General features: G+C 39.2%; 1 long non-coding RNA gene across 1 annotated transcript; it reads left to right on the forward strand.

Moving 5' to 3' along the window:
• Nucleotides 1-18,523: 18,523 nt before the first annotated feature.
• Nucleotides 18,524-18,889, forward strand: LOC139353032 (uncharacterized). Its single transcript, XR_011604135.1, has 2 exons — nt 18,524-18,569; nt 18,688-18,889. It is a non-coding gene; the product is annotated as an uncharacterized lncRNA (long non-coding RNA).
• Nucleotides 18,890-23,892: the final 5,003 nt, after the last annotated feature.

Genomic DNA, 23,892 nt, shown 5'->3' on the forward strand with positions numbered 1-23,892 from the left:
AGATTCCAGTTCACGGCTTCCTTCGATCCATTCATTAGTGACGAGTTCCAGAATAGATTTTGGCCAGAACGAAGTGAATAATCCAGCAATCCTTATTAGTTGGCCCTGCTCTGTTACGTCTGCGCTGGCGAACGAAGGTAAGATTACTTATGTCTTCATGAAAGTGTTATCAATGTGAAGAGGTCTGTTGTAGCGATCAATTAGCCAATTTGAGGCAAGTCCAAGCCTCATAAGCTGCAACCGTTATTGGCATATGCCGAATCAGCTGCTTCTCCCGTAATATCCGTTTTTAAGTAGTGCAACTTTTGTATTGCTGTCAAATTTTGCTTGCTGTGGATCGTAATCTCGAAGATGCTCATTGAGCTGCTATTGTTCTTGCAGAAATCGAAATAGGTTTTCGCTTTCTAGTCTTGATGCCATTAATGCGGCCTCGTCAAGGTTGCCAAAATGCCTGCCGTTGCTGTCTTTTTTGTCATTCTCTTGAGATTCTTCACAGGTGCATGTTAAGTCGAACCATTCGTATTCGATGGCTGGATCGACGCACCCCTATTCTTCGTCAATAAATGCCGTTTGGCCCAATTGGTCAATTGACTAAAATTCTTTCCAGATGATATTGAGCCTTTCCAATGAAACTTGTATATCATGTAGATCATTTTGATACCGCAAGTGGATCTGACGACTCCGTTAGAAATGTCGTTAATCTTACCTTCGCACGACTTGTTGCTGCATTCAAAATCTTATATTGATCCGTATTAATCAATAACTAAACTTGGAATAAAAACGTTTTATATCCCAGTTTTGAGTGGACGTATATCTTTCATTAAACATATCACATTTTACTTGTCCGATGCGTTTTTTTGTAATCTTGACACTAAGGACTAAAACGTCTCCAAGGTGTGACGCAGAACCGAAATATATTAAATAAGAGAGAGAGCTCTATAGTCGGTGCCATCGACTATCAGATACCCGTTACTCAGCTAAGAGGACTGGGAGCACTCAGGGTGTTCTGGGGAGATAGAGATATACAAGTAGCTAAGCGTCTGTTCCCAAGATTGTCCGTGGTTGGTGGATTGTCCGCGTGGCACCTGGCTGAAACAAACTTGTGCTGCGTAACAAGCTTAAAAATGAAACTTGTGGGCGCTACAGTTTTGTGCGACTTGTGGGCGTCAGAGGGGGCGTAATAAACTTAATTTCATTTTTTCAATCATTAATAGTTTCCGAGGTACCAGCGTTCATACTTACTATTTTTTGAAATTTGTGGGCTATTTGTGGGTGTTTGAGTGGGCGTGGCAAACTTTTTTTTGGGTCAACCGATAGGTATTTATCCAGTTCGTCCTGTCCTCGTGAAGATACACCGTGAACCAGCGTCGCCAGATGTGTTGCTTGATAGCGCTGAGCCGACTCCATCGTTGCTAGCAGTTGAGCTAAACATTCTTCGCTGGCCAGTCTAAGAGTACTCGAAGGGAGTTGCCAGTAGGTAAACAAGAGAGAACGCTTTTGTCGATTGTCTCGACTATCAGATACACGTAACTCAGGTCTTAAATTGAAAATTGATAAAAGTTAAGTTATACTGTTAAGATGACCGCTTAAAAATTGGAATACGCTTGAAGGACTCGAAAAAAATCGCATTAGGCACCTGGTTTTCGCCAAACGAGAGTTAGTCTTAGACTAATGGGAAAACCGGAAGATTTACAGCGCTATTATGTGCACAAATTTTTGGTCCTTCTGCTGCCTTCTAGTGCTTTTCAACACTAGGCAAATGATCTTCCGTCTATTTCTTTTTCCGTTTGTGACTGCTGTGTAGGTCAGAATGGAGAGAAAGGTAATGCAAAGATCGAGAAGTAGAAATAGTAAATTATTAATTATTGTTTGTCTATAAGTTTTTAATGAATGGTCATATTAGAATAGATTATGGCATGCATTGGTATTGGCAATAGGAACAGAATCTCATAGAAATTTCAACATACAAAGTCAACTGTCAGAAATTTCAGCAATTCAACAGCCTCGGGGCTGTTTAAAATTTTGTTTAATTGCTGAAAACCAGAGTTGTCGCTGTTCTCGACTAAAAGTTGGTCACTTGTGTTAACAAGGAGGAATTGCAATCTTTTAAAATATGCAAGTAAAAAATATCTGATAGGATGCTGCCTGTTAGCAGTTCTAATAGTTTAGTTTTTTGGCTTATTATCGGCATTTTCCTTAATTTTATACATAATCTTTGGTAAACACAGCCTGGCAATTTGACAATCTGACAAACAGCAGATATCAATTGAAAATTCAACAGGGAAATTTTAGGGTCGTTCCGTTAGTTGCTGAAATTTTCTGTTGAATTTTCAACAATTCAGCAATTCAACAGTATAGGGAATACCCTGATTAAATAAAGTGGGCGCTGGACGGGTTTTAGCGTTGTGGTTTGAGTTGGGCGCGTGTCAAAATGTATCAACCCGACACAGCACGAACACGAAACTCGAATTGCCAGCATGCACGAAAACGAAACGATAATTTTAAAGCCCGACACGAACACGCACGAAATAAATATATATTTTATTAAAATTTTCTATTTTATTATAGACTTTATTTTCGGTTATTAAACAGTTGGATTTTTTTTACATGTTTTTATTTAAAAATAAAAGTTTTTCTAAATAAGAGCTTAACAGCCTAGTCTTCCCTTCGTTAAGTATATTCCCTGATGTAGAGAATACCCTCTCACTTGTTGCAGAGCTAACTGGGATGCTTAAAATATTGCTTGCAATTTTTTCCAATAACTTTAGAGGATTGGCATTTCTCCAATAACTTAAAATATCGTTTTCTCCCATGTCGTTTAAGTACATTTTTAGACATTATTTTAACAACTTATAGGACAAGATCCTTTAGTTCAGCACTAAGAAAACTAAGCTCCTTAAATGGTGGGTTTAGGAAGAGTATACATAATGAATATCTATTGGGCTAAGTATTTCTTTTAAGCTGCGATATGGCAAAACAATCCCTTATATTAGATTTACAATGTTTCTTTAATTTATTAATCCTCAGAGCATAGATGAACAGATATGAATTTTTCCGAACATTGCATTATGTCGAAGTCTAAATCATTTATTCGCTATAGCTCGTTCTTTTCGAGTAAAAGTGAATTAATTTCGGATTGAACATCAAAAGACTAAATTTATGTAATGGCATGAGCAGGACAATTTTTTAAATTTACTAAAAGCAGATACAATGTTTGCTGCATTGTCAGTAACAATAACTCCACTGCTTAATTTATTATACCCGTTACTCGTAGAGTAAAAGGGTATACTAGATTCGTCGGAAAGTATGTAACAGGCAGAAAGAAGCGTTTCCGACTCCATAAAGTATATATATTCTTGATCCGGATTACTAGCCGTCTGTCCGTATGAACGCTGATCTCTCGGAAGCTGTAAGAGCTACAATACTGGGATTAGGCATGAAGACTCCTGAGATTCCTGCGTACCGCAAGTTTGTTTTAGCAGGGTGCCACGCCCACTCTAACCAAAACTGTGGCTCCTACAGTTTTGATGCTAGAATAAAAATTTTAACTGAAATTTATTGTTATGATCAATACCTATCGATTGATCCAAGTGCCACCACAAACTTCAAAAAATCGTAAATATGATGAAATGTATTGGTCTCGTCAATTGATTGATCGAAAAAAAAGTTTGACACGCCCACTCTAACGCCCATAACGCTTAAATCTGTCTACCGCCCACATACCCATATATTGAGAACACGGGCAGGTGGCGCATTTCAACCTCGCTTTGCTGCTTGCATATCTCTATTTCCCCGTGGTCCCTTTAGGGAGGTACTCGACTGTAGCCGTCTTCCTTGTTTTCAAAATAGAAAACAAAGGTAAAGGCAATAGCACCGCCACATTTTTTAAACGGTTATTCAATGATTTCGCTCCCAGAGACTTGCCCTTAGTATTCTTCACTCAACACACAGTTGCTGAATGGTCAAATGATGTTTCGGTATCGAAGGTTTGGCGTTTTCCTCTGCCAAGGCTCACTGAAGAGCCTACCCCGAGTACAAAATCCATGCACCTTTAAATATACCCGCATTCACTCCATAACACTCTTCAGCCATTTCAAATTTCAAATTAAGAGATTAAATGTTTGTTAAGTTGAATTTTTTAAGGTAAAGTTTGACATATGTGCTGTGTTGTCATTACAAAGTGGGTAAAAGACCCCCTGAGTAAACTTCTGCTCAACTTTGAGGTTCGGGTGCGAATCGTCACAGCAACATGACACAATTAAATCTGGATATTGCACAAAAACCTTGGATCCAATTATAGGCTTCCTAGTGCGTCGAAAACTGGACCAGTATAGTTTAGCGGCACTCGAAGACTCAACCAATTCACCGAAATATAGAGGCTCAAGGTACAAGTCAACAAAAACCAATTGTCAATAGAGTTTCAGCCGTGTCGCGAAAACCGCAGCCGGAAAAGTACGTTTTACTGGCTACAGCCACTGTGGCAGTACAAGGACGAAACACGCAACGGGAAAATTGTCGCACAGTAATGGATTCTGGGTCTCAACTGAACCACCAGGTCATCGTTAAGTATTCGGATACGGAGACAGGTGCTCGTCGTTAACCTCAAAGTTTCAGATGGAGATCGAAGTGTTTGTTTCACCACAGTTAATGGAGAGTCAATCATCTGAACTCTTAGATGAACGACTTAATATTCCGAACGATTTGGTGTTGGCGGACCCAGATTTTGGGCAGCCCTGACGTAAAGATTTACTTCTGGACACCGAGATAAACACGCGACTGATAAATCCCGGAATTATCGATTCGAAAACGGACAAGCCAACTCTCCAGGAAACAACCGTTCGGTGGATTTTTGTTCCAAGTGCGAACAGCATATACAAGGAACTGCCTCGCATAGGTACATATACTTAAAGCTTATTATGTTTCTGGTTCTTCTTGACGAACTTAAAATAAGTTATTCATACAGATTTGACGGCTCTTGTTTGCTTATAGTTTTATGTAGTAGTAATAGGGCCCAAAGGTTTGTCCAGGATTTAAGTGGCATGTTAAGGATTTTAATTGTAACGTCACTTATATGGTCAGCTCTTTGTCTATTATAAATATATCTTGCCACATTATTAAACGCTACCTGCAGCTTGCGCTGACTTACGGAGCTGCAGTCACTAAATACCTCTAGTCCATAGAAAAGTACCTGTATGAGGTACATTTTTGCAATTGTCTCTTTAATTTTGGTCGCTCAAAAGTCTTTGGTTAAGTATAAGTTTCTAAGTATTGCATACATATTTCCCACAGATTTATTAATGTGATCATCCCACGTCAATGTTTGATTAAACGTAAATCCCAAATTAATTGCAGTTTTTACATATTCAACAGGAGCATTATTAATGGATAGTTTTTGCAATGCATCGGTAGCCATTACTCTTTTACCTACAACAATACATTTAGACTTCTAGCCTAGCCCATTAATTTTCGCCCACTGGCTAACAATTTCCAACTCAGTTTGACAGAATTACGAATAGGACGGCTAACATACATTTGGACATCATCAGCATACATGTGTACTTCACAGTTTGACATATTACTACGTAAATCATTTACATACACTGAGAACAGTAATAGACCTAGGACGGATCTGCCCGCGATTGCTCAAATAAGAACAAATTAGTTGTACTGATGCACGCGAGAAATTGCATTGCCATTTTAACTTAATACAAAGAACTTCGTGATTTACCGTGTCAATTGCTTTACAATAATCTAAAAGAGTCAAAAATGATATGTTGTCAGTATCCATTTTTTCCTTGATGTCTACAACTATTTTAATTATAGCTGTTATACAGCTTCTGCCAACACGTAACCCTGATTGCCTTTCGGTTAGAATATTGTTACTTGTTAAAAAACGTGTCATCTGACTTTTGAAAAATATGGTAGGACTAAAATTGGCCTATATTCATTTGCAGATTTTAAAATCGGTATAATTTTAGCTAATTTCCAAGAGTCGGGAAATATTGATTGTGTCAGGGCATTGTTATATATAAAAGTTATGTATGGTAATGTTTATGGCAATAGTATCTTTATAAATTTTGGGTTTATGTCGTCGACTCCAGTGGCATTTGACTTAATTAGTAACATTGATTTAAGGACATCGGACTCAGTTACACACGCTAAACTAAAACTACTATCACAGGTACCATTATCACAGCCGCAATTTATATTATCACAATTTCGATATGTATTTCGAGGTAGGTGATCAAGATAGTCATCTTTAGATACATAAGGTACTTTGCAGTCTAAAAATTTTTGTTAAGTTCATTAGTATTGGCATCACATCGGGTAGTGTTGGTTTTACCAATGCCTAGTTTTTTAATATCAGCTCATTTCTGCTGACTCGATGTTGCCCTTTTAAATCTAATAAAGAAATATTTGCGTTTCTCTTGATTAATTAATTGTGAAACATTTTTCCTTAGAGTTTTATGGCATGTCTTGTATCGCTTTCATTTTTAGTAGAAAGTTAATACGGGAGCTGGCTCACTAGGTAATAAATCATGTCAAAAAAGGGGATGGGGGTGACCCTAATTAGTCACGCATGGTTGCGCGCAGGCGTTTTAATGACCTAATTAGCATGATTAGAAAAAGGGGTTGGTGGTGGTGGCGACCCTAATTAGTCACTTAATGAGGTTAGAAAGGGTTTTTTTTTTTTTATTAAATGAAGCTTAAGTATATACATGAATATAAGTGGTAGAAGAAGAGAAGAGGTAGAAATGTTCCGATCCCGCGGGACTGCCGCAAAGCTATACTTCGCGGGTCGGATGGCGGTCAGGTTGCCGCTCGTCCTTATGACTGGATGCGTCGACTCCGTTCTCGCCGCGTTAGCTCCTTCAGGATGCCAGCGGCCATGTTGGCTATCGCGTCCCACTTGCTTTGGCTTTCCAGCATGCAGCTGATGACGTTGTCCGCTGTCAGGTTACAAACGGTTGTCGTTTCAGCTTCGGCTCGGTACCTAACGTATAGGGGGCAGATGAATAGCGCGTGCTCCGCGTCTTCGATGCTCCCTGTGCCGCATTGGACGCAGTAGGGGTTTGGCTCGTGATTAAACCTATGCAGGTATTCCTTGAAACATCCGTGCCCGGAGATCATCTGCGTGAGATAGGAGTCTACCTGTCCGTGTCGCTTCTGCAGCCAGGGAATTAGCCTGTGAGTCCACCGCCCTGTGGTCGCATTGTTCCACCTCCTTTGCCATGCCTCGATCGTGTTGCTGCGCTGAGTCCTGCTTCCTGTGCTCCCAGTTCTTCGTTCTGCCGCCAGCAGGTCTATCGGTATATTACCGGCTACCACTAGCGCGGCTTCCTCGGATACCGTGCAGAAGCTGCTTGTGATGCGCAGTGCACAGCGTCTGTAAACAGCTTTGCACTGGCGGCTGTATGATGCGGTCTTCATGGCTTCGGCCCATATGGGCGCGGCGTACAGTATGGTAGATGTCACCACTGTGACTATTATCCTTCTGCTGTGCTGCTTCGGTCCTCGAGCATTGGCCATCATCCTTGAGATGGCTGCAGTCGATCTGGATGCTTTGGCTGCTGCATACGATAGGTGCGTCTTAAACGATAGCCTGTGGTCGATCAGTACTCCAAGATACTTGATTGAGGCGCTTGTTTCTATTGGAGTTGATCCGACTCGTATTGTGGCCTTCTCCACAGTCTTCCTGCTGCTTATGAGCACTGCCTTCGTTTTGTGCTCGGCGACTGCTAACCCGTTGTCTGCGAGCCAGCACATGAGGGTGTCTATCGCGAGACTGCACCTATCCGTGATCTTGTCGAGGGTTTTCGGTACCGTTACCAGCGCTATGTCGTCCGTAAATCCCACCACAGTGCATCCTGCGGGTAGTACCAGCCTTAAGGTCCCGTCGTACATGACGTTCCATAGTATCGGGCCCAGGACTGAGCCTTGAGGTACTCCTCCTGTCACCAGGTACTCGTGCTCTCCGACATCAGAGGAATATGTTAGCACTCTGTCCTTGAAGTAGTCCGCTACGAGGTCGATCAGGTAATTCGAGATTCCAATGTGATGGAATGCCTGCAGGACAAGGTTCCAGTTGGCAGAGTTGAAGGCGTCGTACTAGTGCTGTCCCATGTTGTGGACCATGCGTTGAAATCACCTGCCATGAGCACATGGGACTTACCGCGTGCGTCGTCAGCGATCTCCTGCATTATTGCTCTGAACTCGCTAATGTGTACGCTCGGGGCTATGTAGCAGCTGTAGAATGTTATTCCTTTTATCTGCGCTCTGGTGTATCCCGTCCTGGAAGCTTTATTAATGTGATCATCCCACGTCAATGTTTGATTAAACGTAAATCCCAAATTAATTGCAGTTTTTACATACTCAACAGGAGCATTATTAATGGATAGTTTTTGCAATGCATCGGTAGCCATTACTCTTTTACCTACAACAATACATTTAGACTTCTTCGGGTTTAAGCCTAGCCCATTAATTTTCGCCCACTGGCTAACAATTTCCAACTCAGTTTGACAGAATTACGAATAGGACGGCTAACATACATTTGGACATCATCAGCATACATGTGTACTTCACAGTTTGACATATTACTACGTAAATCATTTACATACACTGAGAACAGTAATAGACCTAGGACGGATCTGCCCGCGATTGCTCAAATAAGAACAAATTAGTTGTACTGATGCACGCGAGAAATTACATTGCCATTTTAACTTAATACAAAGAACTTCGTGATTTACCGTGTCAATTGCTTTACAATAATCTAAAAGAGTCAAAAATGATATGTTGTCAGTATCCATTTTTTCCTTGATGTCTACAACTATTTTAATTATAGCTGTTATACAGCTTCTGCCAACACGTAACCCTGATTGCCTTTCGGTTAGAATATTGTTACTTGTTAAAAAACGTGTCATCTGACTTTTGAAAAATATGGTAGGACTAAAATTGGCCTATATTCATTTGCAGATTTTAAAATCGGTATAATTTTAGCTAATTTCCAAGAGTCGGGAAATATTGATTGTGTCAGGGCATTGTTATATATAAAAGTTATGTATGGTAATGTTTATGGCAATAGTATCTTTATAAATTTTGGGTTTATGTCGTCGACTCCAGTGGCATTTGACTTAATTAGTAACATTGATTTAAGGACATCGGACTCAGTTACACACGCTAAACTAAAACTACTATCACAGGTACCATTATCACAGCCGCAATTTATATTATCACAATTTCGATATGTATTTCGAGGTAGGTGATCAAGATAGTCATCTTTAGATACATAAGGTACTTTGCAGTCTAAAAATTTTTGTTAAGTTCATTAGTATTGGCATCACATCGGGTAGTGTTGGTTTTACCAATGCCTAGTTTTTTAATATCAGCTCATTTCTGCTGACTCGATGTTGCCCTTTTAAATCTAATAAAGAAATATTTGCGTTTCTCTTGATTAATTAATTGTGAAACATTTTTCCTTAGAGTTTTATATTGCGCTGCGGGCTGGCATGTCTTGTATCGCTTTTATTTTTAGTTGATAGTTAATACGGGAGCTGGCTCACTAGGTAATAAATCATGTCAAAAAAGGGGATGGGGGTGACCCTAATTAGTCACGCATGGTTGCGGTACTTCTCCTGTCACCAGGTACTCGTGCTCTCCAACATCAGAGGAATATATGAGCACTCTGTCCTTAAAGTAGTCCGCTACGAGGTCGATCAGGTAATTCGAGATTCACATGCGATGAAGTGCCTGCAGGACAAGGTTCCAGTTGGCAGAATTGAAGGCATTCTTGACGTCCAGGGTGCAGATAAGGCAGTACTCTTTTGAGCCACCTAGCCACCTTTCTCCTTCGATTGCGTTAGCAGCCAGTTGGGTGACCGTTTGGATCGCGTCAATGGTGCTTCTTTTCCTCCGGAAGCCAAACTGCTGGTCCGATAGCGCTCTAAGTTGGTCGAGTTCTTTCTCGAGGTGGGTGCAGATTATGCGCTCGAATATTTTCCCCGTTGTATTCAGCATACATGGTGTCTATATGACGATGCGTCGTCGTTCAGCTTGCCCGGCTTGCACCAACCTATGGAGAAGGTTCGTTGGGTGAGACACATGTTGTACATCTCCGTGAATATACCCGGGTAGTTTGCCACCAATATGTGCAGTGCAGCATTGGGAATGCAGTCGGGGCCAGGGGCTTTTTCGATTTTGGTTTTCCGTAGCGCAGCCAGTACTTCGGCTACGCTGGTGAAAAGAGTATCGCCTTCTCCGGTAGCTTGCCAGGTAAGAGGCGGCTGGGTGGGGAATAGGGTAGACACTATTTGGCCAAGCTGTAAGTGGCCGGTAGGGGTCGGCTGTCTGTTGAGCTTACCCATGACTATCCTGTATGCTGACCCGAATGGTTCTGCATCCGCCGCTTCGCACAGCTCCTGGAAGCATCTGGCCTTGCTAGCTTTGATCGTGTTCTTCAGGACCTTTCTCTTGGCTCTGTAGGTTGTTTCCCTTAGCTCCTGGTTTCCGTGTCCTCTGCTTCTCTGACACCTGCGCCGAGCCGCTAGGCAGTCTCTCCTCGCGCAGCCTATCTCCTCGTTCCACCATGGTACTGGTCTTCGCCCGTTACCACCTTTTGTGGCCTTCTCCATAGCTGCATCGCACGCCTCCTTCACTCTATCGGCTATGTTCCTCGCGCATGTGTTAGCGTCTCCTGTAACGCAGACGCCTTCCATGTGTGCTAGGAGGGACACTGTGTTAAGGGTATGCGCTTTGTAGGTTGTTTGGCGGCTGCTTGGGGCGGGCAGTCTGGGGCTTGTCTGGGTGATGATCAGTGCGTGGTCGCTGTGGGTGTATATATCTGACACCCTCCATACGCAGTTGCGTGCCAGTTCAGGGCTAGCGAAGGTCAGGTCGCTAGTTGACTCCCGACCTGACTTGCTGAAGGTCGGTCTATTACCTTCGTTGAGTAGGCATACGTTTAGCGAAGCCACTGCCTCAAGGAGGATGGTTCTCCGCTGCGTCGTACTAGTGCTGCCCCATGTTGTGGACCATGCGTTGAAATCACCTGCGATGAGGAGAGGGGACTTACCGCGTGCGTCGTCAGCGACCTCCTGCATTATTGTTCTGAACTCGCTGATGTGTACGCTCGGGGCTATGTAGCAGCTGTAGAATTTTATCCCTTTGATCTGCGCTCTGGTGTATCCCGTCCTGGAAGCCCTTTGCGATAGGTGTCCAGGGGGCTGCCCGCAGCTTCATATTGCTGCTCTGCCGTCCGAACTACGTTGCCATACACCTTCGTGCTTGTCCTTGTAGGGCTCGCTGAGTATTGCCACCTCAGCCTGCTGCTCGATGACCGTCTGTGCTAGCAGGTCCTACGCCGCTCTTCAGTGGTTAAGGTTTAGCTGTATGACCTTAACCATTCTGTTTATCGTGCATGGCTCTCCTTTACTCAGGGCACGCACTGCTAAGGGTCGAGTGTTCGGCCTCTCCTCCAGATTTTCCGCTTCTTCTCCAGCATAGCCACTTCGGCTTTGCCGCTGAAGGCGGACTTGATGGCTGTGTGCAGTTTCTGCGTGGCTGGGTCTGAGGGTTTCTGCATCTTGAGTAGCAGACTCCCATTGGCTGTCCTGCGTATGCATTGCACACCATCCTTAAGCCCCTGAAGGGTAGGCTCGGTTTTGACCAGCTTGAGCATGTCTGCGTATGATCCTTCGCTGCATTTGATTAGGATAGCGTCAGAGCGCTGATTCCTGCGCTTCGCGGTGCGGTACACGTGGCCTTCGCCTTCCCCATTACTCGCTGCAGCCACGTGGGGCTTCTTGGTTTTGGGTCTCACCTGTTGCCAGGGCGGGTTTCTCGGCGCGACCCCGCGCCAGTATGCGTTCTCTTTATGCTGGTGCCTTCTTGCCGTGGGGCAGAGAGCGATGGTGTTGTCTGCTGGGTTACGCTGGCGGTCGGGCCCCTGGCTCGGGATTCATCCAGCTTCGCACTGATCTCGCTTTGCAGCTTCTTCATTGCATGCAATGAGTCGACATATTCTTGGACGTTGATGCACTATGGTTAGTACAAACAAGTGGCCCTTACGACACCAAGCAATGCTTGTTACGCGCGGAGCCCTAAACCGATTTGGGCAAGAAAACGAAATCGCGGACATGGAAAAAGACGACATAACAATAGACAGTTTAAAATACATGCTCACATAGAATGGCTAGTAACATAGAAATTTACAAATTATTGGAAGATAGAAAATACATAAGTTTATCATAATTAGTTGCATTAGGGCTATTAAACAGTAAGACGTGACACAGTGCATTATAGTCGTCACAAAGAACCCGAAAAGGACCATGAAGGGCATAATTGGATCTACAAATTGGCAAAGACAACGGACGAAAACGACGAACTGTTATACAGGGTACATTCCAGTTGAGGGAACTAAGAAGGAAGGGAGAGTCGACATCACCATTAATTAATTTATGCAAAAACATAACTCCATGACACTTTCTACGATGGTTCAGGGTTGGTAAGTCCAGCAGGCGCAACCTCGCATGATAAGAGGGCAATCGACTACCTGTGTCCCAGTTTAAACCTCTCAAAGCAAATAAAAGGAATTGTTTTTGAACGGACTCTAACATATTTTGGTAACAGCTAATATTCCATTGACGGACGAACAAGAGAAACATACAAAAGCTTTGTTGTGTATGGATCATCAAACTCCCTTGACCAGCGCTTCATAAACGCCAGGAGACTTCTGGCTTTGTTAGTTATAGTAGATATATGGTCTTTAAAACTAAGTTTATGATCAAATAGAACGCCAAGATCCTGAACAGAAAAAATATGTTCAAAGGCGTTATTACCGATAGAATAAGAATACAGAGATGGATTACAACGATAAAAGGTCATAAAGTTACATTTAGAATAGTTCAAATTCAACATGTTAATCATGCACCACGTATACAAACAATCAAGATCTAATTGAAGGTCATTATATGAATTAGGTAAACACATGGACAAACATAGCTTGACATCATCTGCATACATTAAAACAGTTGACGATTTTATGACATAAGGTAGATCATTAATCATTAAGCCAAAAAGTAAAGGTCCCAGGTGGCTACCCTGTGGCACTCCAGAAGTAACATTAATTATGTTGGTAATTTTATTATTAAAACAGACCATTTGAGTTCTATTAGAAAGGTAGGAAAGTATCCACTCTAGTAGGTTGGGTGAAAAACCTAAAAGAGACAATTTATAAATAAGAATTTTATGGTTCACTGAATCAAAAGCTTTAGAAAAATCGGTATAAATCACATCAGTTTGATGATGTGTCGGAAAACCTCTAGTAATTAAAGACGTAAATTCAAGTAGGTTTGTAGAAATAGAGCAACATCTAGTGAAGCCATGCTGACAAGGTGAAATAATAGACCTGCAATGATGCTGCAACTGACAGGTAATAATTTTTTCAAAAAGTTTAGGAATAGAAATGAGTTTAGCAATACCGCGATAGTTTGAGATATCGGACTTGTTCCCTTTTTTAAACAATGGTATAATAAAGGATTCCGTCCATATGGATGGAAATCTACATTGACTTAGGGACAGATTAAATATCAATGTTAAGGGAAGAGCAAGATAAGATGAACAATTCCTAAGTATACAACTTGGTATTCTATCAGGACCCGGTGAAAATTAGAGCTTGAGAGTATTAAGACTCTGAAGAACATCAGATACATCAATCACTGGTTTGAAGATAGAGTTCAAATGAGGTAGTGGGTATGGATAATCTTTATTATGACATTATTGCATTTCGTATATGTGGATTGAAAAAAGTCTACGAATAAGTTGCAAATATCATTATCATCAGATGCTACATTCTTATTGAGAAAGAGAGAGGGAGGAAAGCAGCTAGATTTCCGTTTAGAATTGACGAAAGAAAAGAAAAGCTTAGGATTACTTTTGAAATCACGCTTACAACGAGACATGTAATTTTTGTAACAATCAGAATTGTACTGGACAAATTCCACCTTAGCTGAACTATATTTGGTGAAGTCTGTCTGTAAGCCGGATATTTTGAAACGTTTAAATAGTCTGGTTTTTTTATTCTTCAGATAAGATAGTTGACGGGTAAACCATGGAGAGCTGTAAGAATTCTTCATGGAGGAAAAAGGGACATGTTCATCAAATAGACGGTAAAGGATCTCATAAAAGTACCTAACTGCATCATCAACAGGAAGGTCAACTAGAAAAGAGCAGCTTACTGTCGATAAAGATTCCACTAGTCTGCCGTAATCAGTCCTCTTAAAACACAAACTAGGCTGTACATTTATTGCAGTCCTAGGATTATTAAAAAATCCATTAATACAGAGCTGAAAGGTAGGATGATAACAATCTTCAGGTAAAGATAGTGGCGAAATACGACTGACTTCAGCATCGCTACTATCAAAAACAAAGATTAAGTCAAGAAGACGACGAATATGATTGGGAATCCTGTTAACTTGCTGCAAAGATAGTTCAACAAGACCATCAATAAAATCATTTTGCATCCTAGGAATCATTGCCAATGAGTCCTTACTCTCCAACCAAGAGATATTGGGAAGATTAAAGTCACCAAGCACAATAAGTTGGTCAGTTTCAGTAAGCAACAAGGAGATAGAATGTATGGCGGACAGGTGCAATAGATACACGTTAAATTCAGAGCCAGGAGATATATACGAGCAGGTTAAAAAAATGTTTCTTTTTGGGAAAGATAATTTTACGGAAATAAATTCAATACCTGATGATTCAGAAATATCAACAAACTCAGAAGTTAAATTGGATTTGACTCCAATAAGAACGCCTCCACCTCGACGGGTCTGACGATCCTTCCGATAAACAAAAAAGTTATTAGACAAAATCTCACTGTCGTGTACGGATGGGTTAAGCCGGTCTCAGTGAGTACAATAACATTGGCCTCAAAAATTGAACTATTTATATAAAGCGTAGAGAGTTTACTAAGAAGCCCCCGAACATTCTGATAGTGCATTAGGAAATTTAGTTTTTTGAATTTATGTCAGAGCTGGGCGCCGACAAAGAAGTCATGGAAAGGGAGCTATTTTTATACCCGTTACTCGTAGAGTAAAAGGGTATACTAGATTCGTCGGAAAGTATGTAACAGGCAGAAGGAAGCGTTTCCGACCCCATAAAGTATATATATTCTTGATCAGGATCACTAGCCGAGTCGATCTAGCCATGTCCGTCTGTCCGTCTGTCCGTCTGTCTGTCCGGATGAACGCTGAGATCTCGGAAACTATGAGAGCTAGGCTATTGAGATTTGGCGTACAGATTCCTGAGCTTCTTACGCAGCGCAAGTTTGTTTCAGTAGACTGCCACGCCCACTCTAACGCCCACAAACCGCTCAAAACTGTAACTCCTACAGTTTTGATGCTAGATAGAAAATTTTAACTGAAATGTATTGTTCTCATCAATACCTATAGATTGACTTAAAAAAAGTTTGCCACGCCCACTTAAACGCCCACAAACCGCGAAAACCTGTGACGCCCACAATTTGCATGCTAGATAGAAAATTTTAACTGAAATGTATTGGTGTCGTCAATACCTATCGATTGATCCAAAAACAAATTTGCCACGCCCACTCTAACGCCCATAACGATTAAATCTGTCTACCGCCGGTAGGTGGCGCATTTTAATCTCGCTTTGCTGCTTGCATATCTCCATTTCCCTTTGAGTAACGGGTATCTGATAGTCGAGGTACTCGACTATAGCGTTCTTCCTTGTTTTTTATATACTCGTGGACAATTATATCAGCAGGGCAAAAATTGGGGCAAAGAAGTTTAGAGAACAGCCCATCCGGAACAAGTATTTTAAATGAACTGAGATTACTATCTCTTATCTGTTTAAAATTAAATTTGGTGATGTCAACACCATTTTGATTGGGAAGGGAGAGGTTTGTGACAATATGATGCATAACGTCATTTACTGTTATTGCTGCATTCAACCTAGACACAAAAATAGATTTCCTAGGTACCTGACAGTGAGTGGTACCGGAGAGCAGGGCTATGAGTGTTTTTCCTAGGGATCATGCTAGTAAGTGGGACAGGAGGAGGTGCAAGGGTATTAGCTATAGGCAGTACAAGGTGCGGCAGAGCCCCGGAAGTGGCAACAGCCGGTGAATGGTTAGTAGGCCTTAATGACTCAGGCGAAACTACAGTCCCCGAATCTGGCAGCGATTGCCCCGTGGCGTCATTCGTTGATGACTCGATCCCAATGGGATCATCCTCGTCGCACGACACATAGCCTGCAGTGGGGCTGGGAAGAGAGAGGTTGGTCGAGAGATCTGGAAAATGTAAAGAGACATTAGGCAGTGTAGGACTACGATTTGTATTTAATGAAGATTGACTTAGAAGAATCCGACCTTTAAAGTTGGAGTCGCAGACATTAAATCGACTTAATAAGTCCGTAAATCCAGCACGTAATGCCTGGAACTCCAGCTCCGTTTGCCTCATAAATGCTCTTATATCGATTTTGATATGTAGGCATGTAGGGCACGTCCAGTCCAGGTTAGCATTAGATCTAGTGCGATCAGCAATTTGGGCAGCACTATGCCCAAAGTCTACACATTTTGCGTGCGCAATGTTCTCACATAACCAGCAACTAACAATTGGCTGCCGAGAAGTGATTTTACCAACAAATTGGCAACCAACAACACAGCAGGCAGACATTGTTTACAAGTTGAGGTCAGTTAAATGTAGAATGTAGAAAAAGTAGGAAGCTTTAGATGAGTGCCAACAAACAGCTGTGTGGCTTTGCAAAACGCAGAGGTAAGATAAGAAAAGAGAGCGGTAAGACCAATTCAGCAAAGACCCGTTAACTCGAAAATGAGAGCCGGTGACTGGAGTTGGGAGAATGTAGCAGAGCGAACGGTGCGAGAGAGCGCCAAAACAACAATGTACATAAGAAACAACAACAATGCACAAAGCACCCGCGTCTTTAACTATTATCCAATATAATAATAAAGATAATGGTTTTAACACAAATAACTAATTTGCATGCAAACGGCGGCCTCAACCGAGTTGAAAATGTAAACTTTGGAAATATATCTGATCGGTAATTTAGACACTAGGCGAATAAATGTAGGAGCAAATATAAAACGCGTCCGTGTACAACAGAGACCGAATTTCTTTATGACACAGCGGACAACCTTCTTGTTGTTTCTCTTTGTGTCCGTGAACTTCGCGATCATTTCGTCGAGCATCTCGCCCAGCTCATCGGTGAGAGCTGCGGCGCTTTTTTGCACCCGCTGCTTCTTCTTGGCTCCATCGATCGCCTCTTCAGGGCTGGTTGGTTCCCGACTTCTCTTCGGGGTGGTTTGCTCATCCTCGTTACTGCCGAAGGTGAACATTGGCCCAGTCACTTTGGGAGGCGCTGACACTGGGTGGGCATCGGGAGCCGGCTCCATCCCCGTTGGCGACCGCTGCACCTTCTGTTTCATCATCTGAAACTTCTTTAGCAGCTCTTCTTCTGCCCTGGCAACGGCAAGAGCCTGGGTCTCGTCATGTCCGGACGATTTCTCCTTATCCATCGCCTGCACTAGTCGGAGGTCCCTCGGTGAGCCGGGATTTCGCCCGGTTACTGCCTGATGGGAGCTATACCGCTCCGGCTCGGTCCCCAGAGCCCCGTTTGAGCTGGCGCCGCTATCGCGGTGGGGTTGGAAACTGGCCGGTAACTTGGCCATGAACATATTCCTTGTCTTTAGTAGTAATTTCAAGTCCTCTTTTGAAATCATATTTCCAAATGTATTAATAAAAAAATTTATTTTATTTATTAAAGAAGAATAAGTCGGTATATTAAGATTGTTATTAGAATCAGTCATTTCTTAACACCATCCCGAGCATGTAATGAACAATATGGAAAGTGATTTCCATCCATTATTTTTTAGAGAGGGACAACCAATTTCATCAATGTTAATTACATCATCAATTTTTAAAAATTTTTGTAGGAATAACATTTTTTGATTTCCCTTACAAATTATTTCCTGTTTTCTAATTATTTCTCTTAAATACATTTGTGTTTCTTTGAAAAAGTATACTCCATCATTCCAATAAATGTTATGATGTTTTTTTGTTAGCCAAGTAGCTGTTTTTCTACATTTCTTATTCAATTCAATAAAATCATGTGGACTCTCCAAAATAAGAATTCAAGATTGTCTCGTTTTTGAATACGACTCCAATTTCTTTTAGAATAAATTTATTATTATTCCCAAGAAATCCTTGAACATCAATTGCAACAATGTCTTCACTCATGATTGATTGATTAATTGTTAGACAATCCGCTGAACTAGACCATTCAACGGGATATATTCAACTAAACGATCATGTATGAGCACGCAATATACTTGAACATTTTCGATAGTGAGCTTGGTAAGTTCAATTGAAATCCTAACATCAATGGGTCCCGATTTAACCATTTCATTTTGATATGATAAGTCAATTACGATAATAGAAGCTTTAGTTTTAAACTCTGTAGGTGATAGTAAGGGAGATTCACTTCGGTTATACACAGAAAAAAAACCGAGCCAGGATCAATTTGATATGCGCATGGTAAATTTGTGTTTTTTAGACACATATCATTTTTACCATCAAATAATGTCAAATTGATACCAAAAAATGTCAAATTGTCGATTTCTCTCTTTTCGGAAATTTGTTGACATCGAAAAAGAGAGGATGTAGCAATATGGCGACATCAATCACGTGAGTGGAAGCGAAAAGGATATATTCGAAATTCGAATTGGGCTAATTCGAACATGTTGTCTCGCTTGCACTAGGATGCGTTTTAGTGGATTTTTTGCCACTTGAATTTTATTTTGATGCAGGTCGGACGTGCATGGTCAGTGTAGTGTTTCTCCAAGTTGAAAAAACAGGTAAGTAAACTTCATATATAATGTGTATACGTATAAAATGTTATAAGAACATAATAAGTGGAAAAAAATAAAATCGTGTGCGGTTTTCTGAGTGGCTTTTACTATACGACTGCCCTACGACAAGAAAAACACGTGCAACTATGTGTGTACATACATACATACGTACGTATGTAAGCGTGCGTATCTGTAGAGGCTGCGCCGGCGTGAAAACAAATTTAACAAGTAACATAACATAATTGCATTTAAAAATTAATTTTTATTTCTACGCCGTCCTGCAAAGTCGCTTCTCATACACACTTATGTATGTATGGACAGATGCACGTACTTTTCATTGCCGTAAGAATGAATGTGCGTGTGAAAAACTAAAAATGCGCAAGTGAAACTAACTAAATTTTCGCTAAATCAAGACACACATTGTCATACACACATAGTTACGCATGCACATACATATGTATGTATGGACAGATGCACGTGCTTTTCATTGTCGTAAGAATGTGCGTGTGGGTAGTTTAAAAAAATGCATAAGTGAAATTTATATATCGAGAGTTGTCTTATCGAGACTGTCTTATTGGTAAATATAAAACAAATATAGTGTATTGATTTACAATTTTGGTTTTCAGATTGTTGTTTTACTTTCCAAAGGCTCAAATATATAAACGATAGCGACTTGCTGCATATATTCCCAAAAAGAGAGCAGTGCGGGATTCTGGATATTCTGGAAAGTTTTTGAAAAACAATTTTTGTTATTACCCAGTTAATTGAAGTTTCCAATTTTAGCGAGCATTATCAAGCTTATGTGGTGGGTGCTGAATTGGAAAATTATAAGATTGATAATATAGAAAACTTTGAGGGCCCGCCGATTCATTTGTACATAAACTCTAGTAATAAGCTAATAAGAATAAAGAAATTTTAGTTAATAAGTATATATAAGTACAAAAATAAAGATTCAACGTAAATATAAAAAAAAGTGTAGATATGAAATATATATTTAAGTACAAAAATAAAGACTCAATGTAAATATAAAAGAGGTGTAAATATGAAATACAAATTCTTTGTAAAAACTGTAATAGGTAATAAAAACATATAATCAAAAAGATTTGGTATATTATTATTTATTTAAAATTGTGTTTGACATTATAATATTAAATTTACAATAATATCATTTTGGTATTTTTAATATCCAATCTACTACAATGTAGATTTGAAATTATAATATCAAATTTACAATAATATCAATTTGATATTTTTAATATCCATTCTACTACAATGTACATTTGAAATTACAATATCAAATTTACAATAATATCAAATTTACAACAAAAACATTTCAAAAACTTGATACGCTATAATGTAAAAATGATATTACCGAAATATCGTTTTTACATTTTCGAACATATCAAATTGATATGTGCCGTATCTAGGCCGAATTGATACTGGATTTCATCAAATTGACCATCATATCATATCAATTTTTTTTTCTGTGTAGTAGCTAGATTGAAACTTGCAATACATTTCATATAGGTGAGCAAATCGATCTTTTTCAAAGTCCAAGTTTAAGTCATCGTAGGGATATGTTTCAGAGTTTAAGTAGACCTTTAGATTTCTTAAATTGTTTGTAATCAGATGGTGGTTATCTTTAAATCCAATTAAAGCAAATCGTGGACGTTATCGGTTAGAAGCTAATTTAACATTCCAAACATGATTTGTTCCATTACTTAGTTTAGGATTAATGTATGTTTCCCAACTACGGAATGCAATCGGTAGATTGGTTCCACTTTTTATAATATCATACATTTGAATTCTCGTTGAATCGCTGGTTGTTATATAAGGAATTTTCCATGTAATATTAGTCATATTGAGATGCTATTTTCGATTAATTGTGCACTCTCAAATTTATCTTGCTCAAGTACATCATTAAAATTTTTTGATATTAATAGTACTACTTCATGTTTACAATTTAATAATACTTTTTTGAAATCTTCAGCAAATCCAAGTAGATTTTTAAGGGGTATTGAAAAGTTAAAGTGGGGGTTAAATTGAAACCGGGTCCTCCACTCCATCCGGAATTGTAAAGTCTCTTGCTTTCAAATTGATTTAAAGAAACAAAGTTTTTTGTTGTAGAAGTAATACCACTAAATCTTGTTCTATCTATCTCGACACCATTTATTTCATATTTCATCTTAAAAGTATGCCATACAATTATTTCTCATTCTCGCAATAGCATTTTGAGTTTCTACCGCTCCCCCTTCCTTAATTAGGGTAATACCTCCTTAAAAATTTAGAAGACTCTGATGGGGGAGTACATATAAATCTTGATTTTGGATTGTAATTCTTATCTCATCATTTGGTTTAAATGATTGTTGATAGGGTTGATAGCTGTGATATTCCTTCTTTGATATACTTTCATCAGAGAAAGGTTAATATTTCATTCAACCCCATGACTTTAGTTAAACTCGCACTTTGAAGCCCAGTGATTTAAAAATTAACTTTTTTTGTGTGTCTTTTTGGTTTCGATCCTCTTCCTATAACTTTTTGTTTTAAAGTGTGGTGATGATGGTAAGTATTACCTCTTTTATTGTATATAATCATTGTATTAATCTTAAATGTAAACGAATTGTATAGTTTTCACCGCGTAAATTTATTAGTTCACCGTTCTGATCAGTTATTTCTCTAGTGTTGACTGGTAAGTAAATAAGATTGTGTGGTGTGATATTCATTTTATAGCCTGGTGGAACATTAATTCCAAATTCGTATAATGAATGATCTTGTCTACTATCAATATATGATCCGTTTACAATATTACATACTACACGTATTGTGTTTATTTTTAAAATGTTGACAGGTTGATCAGATATATATGTTTTTTTCAAGTCGGGGTAAATTATTTTTTTATTGAAACCAAGCAATTGTCCAATGGAATTGTTTCTATTAAAGTAAATAGGTTCCTTGGTAGTTGTAATATGAACTTGAAGTGTGTTATTATTACTCTCCATTTGAAATGTTTTCTCAAGATCATAATCTTTTAGTTTATTTTTAAAAAAAAAACATAAATATCATTGAGTTCATATGATCCTATTGGAGGTTGAATTACTTTATCACCAATATGAAATAGATTATTGTTTATATCAACATTGGGTATAGAGTTGTACATATGAAAGTCAATGAGTGCACACTCATATTCACCATTTGTCAGTTCAATGGGTGGGAAATAAGAAATGTTTGTAATGGGGTCATTGCCATTTAATGTAAGAGTGAATGATCTACTCATTTTGGGATCTAATAATGTACTGTGAAAATATAGCTTACAGAATGAAATTTATATTCTCAAATAATTATAAATTCATTCAAAACCCTTCCTGTATCTTCCTTTTTCCATATTGTTATCTTTACCTATTATGAGGAATCCGTATTTATCACTCCAACACTTTTGACAAATTTTCATTAATGAATCATATGACATATCAGTATTTACATGATCACGATATATATGACGCATATTTAAATCATCTTGCTTAAACATTATAATCATATTCGCGTTATCACGTATTAGATGTTTTGGAATATGAGCATATGTTTCACATAGGTAAAAAGAATATATATTTTTATGACGTCCCATACAGAAATATGAACGAATGTTGCTTTGTTTTTCACAAGCAACATCATCAAAAATCATAATAGAGTTTTCTTTAGCCTTAGTGGGTGGTAAAACTTCATCATTTTGTGAGAACGTATAATATCCCATTCCCCTTATCGGTTTAATTAGTTTCTCTATATACTCATACTTTGGTTGATAAAAGCTCTTTGAGAATACATATATATTCTCAAATTTAAGCCCGTTTGGACTTTAAATAAGGCTGAGTATAACATATGTTTTTCCACAGTTTCAGGGACCGACAACCTATGCTCTTATTGTATTGGGTAATAAAGAACTATGTCGTGGAACTGAATTTGTTAATGAATGATAACCACCCTCGATATTTCTAACACAGATTTCTTGTTTTTGACGTATTAAAGGCATATTCACGTGTGTAATGTACTTCATTCGATGAGAAATGCTCCTTGATTAAACATTATATAAAATGGGTAAAATTTTTTATAATTGTTGCAGTCAGAGTTCAAACTTGAAACGAGGTAGTGGTATTATCAACAAAATAATTAACACACTTCCATTTGAAGTACATATTCCCGGTTATATGTTTTGTGGACCTGGAACAATGCTTAAACAAAGGTTGGAGCGCGGTAATCGCGGGATAAATCAATTGGATGAAGCTTGTACAGTACATGATATTGCATATTCACAATATAAGGATCTAGCTGATCGACATTAGGCTGACGCAGTACTAATAAATAAAGCGTGGGAACGTGTTGGTTCAAAAGATAGTAGTATTGCAGAGAAAACAGCAGCATACTTGATTACAAATATTATGAAAACAAAAAAGAAATTCAGAATGGGTGTGAAAAACGGAACAAAGAGAAAGTGTAAGAAAAGGAAATCAAAGGTAAAGAGTTTTTCAAATGTTATCCAAACAGGTATACGGGCATTGAAAACTCGGAAGCCACTAGATCTAATGCGTGCGATTAAGGTTGCACGTAAAGCAGCCAATAAATCAATTGGTAGAAATAAAAAAATTATTAAGATTCCTCGTATTATTAATGTACCGAAAATTGGTGGTTTTTTACCTATTGTACTCATTTTGACTGCACTAAGTGCATTAGGTAGTCTCGCCTCTGGTAGTGCAGCCATTGCTAAAACTATCAACAATGCAAATATGGGGAAAAAACAATTAGAAGAGAGTAAACAACATAATAAGAAAATGGAAAGTATTAAGGTGGGTGAAGGTATGTTTCTTAAACCTTATAGAAAAGGTTATGGATTATATCTTAATCCATTTAGAGGAAATCCAAAAAACTAATTACTAAGCTACCTAAAAACCTATTACAAATTTAGAAATTTTGAATTTTGCTCAAAAGTACATTCCACATTTCCGAGGTGTGTTTATGAG

Source organism: Drosophila suzukii, chromosome 3 (genome assembly GCF_043229965.1).
Source record: "Drosophila suzukii chromosome 3, CBGP_Dsuzu_IsoJpt1.0, whole genome shotgun sequence".
Classification (NCBI taxonomy): Eukaryota; Metazoa; Arthropoda; class Insecta; order Diptera; family Drosophilidae; genus Drosophila; species Drosophila suzukii.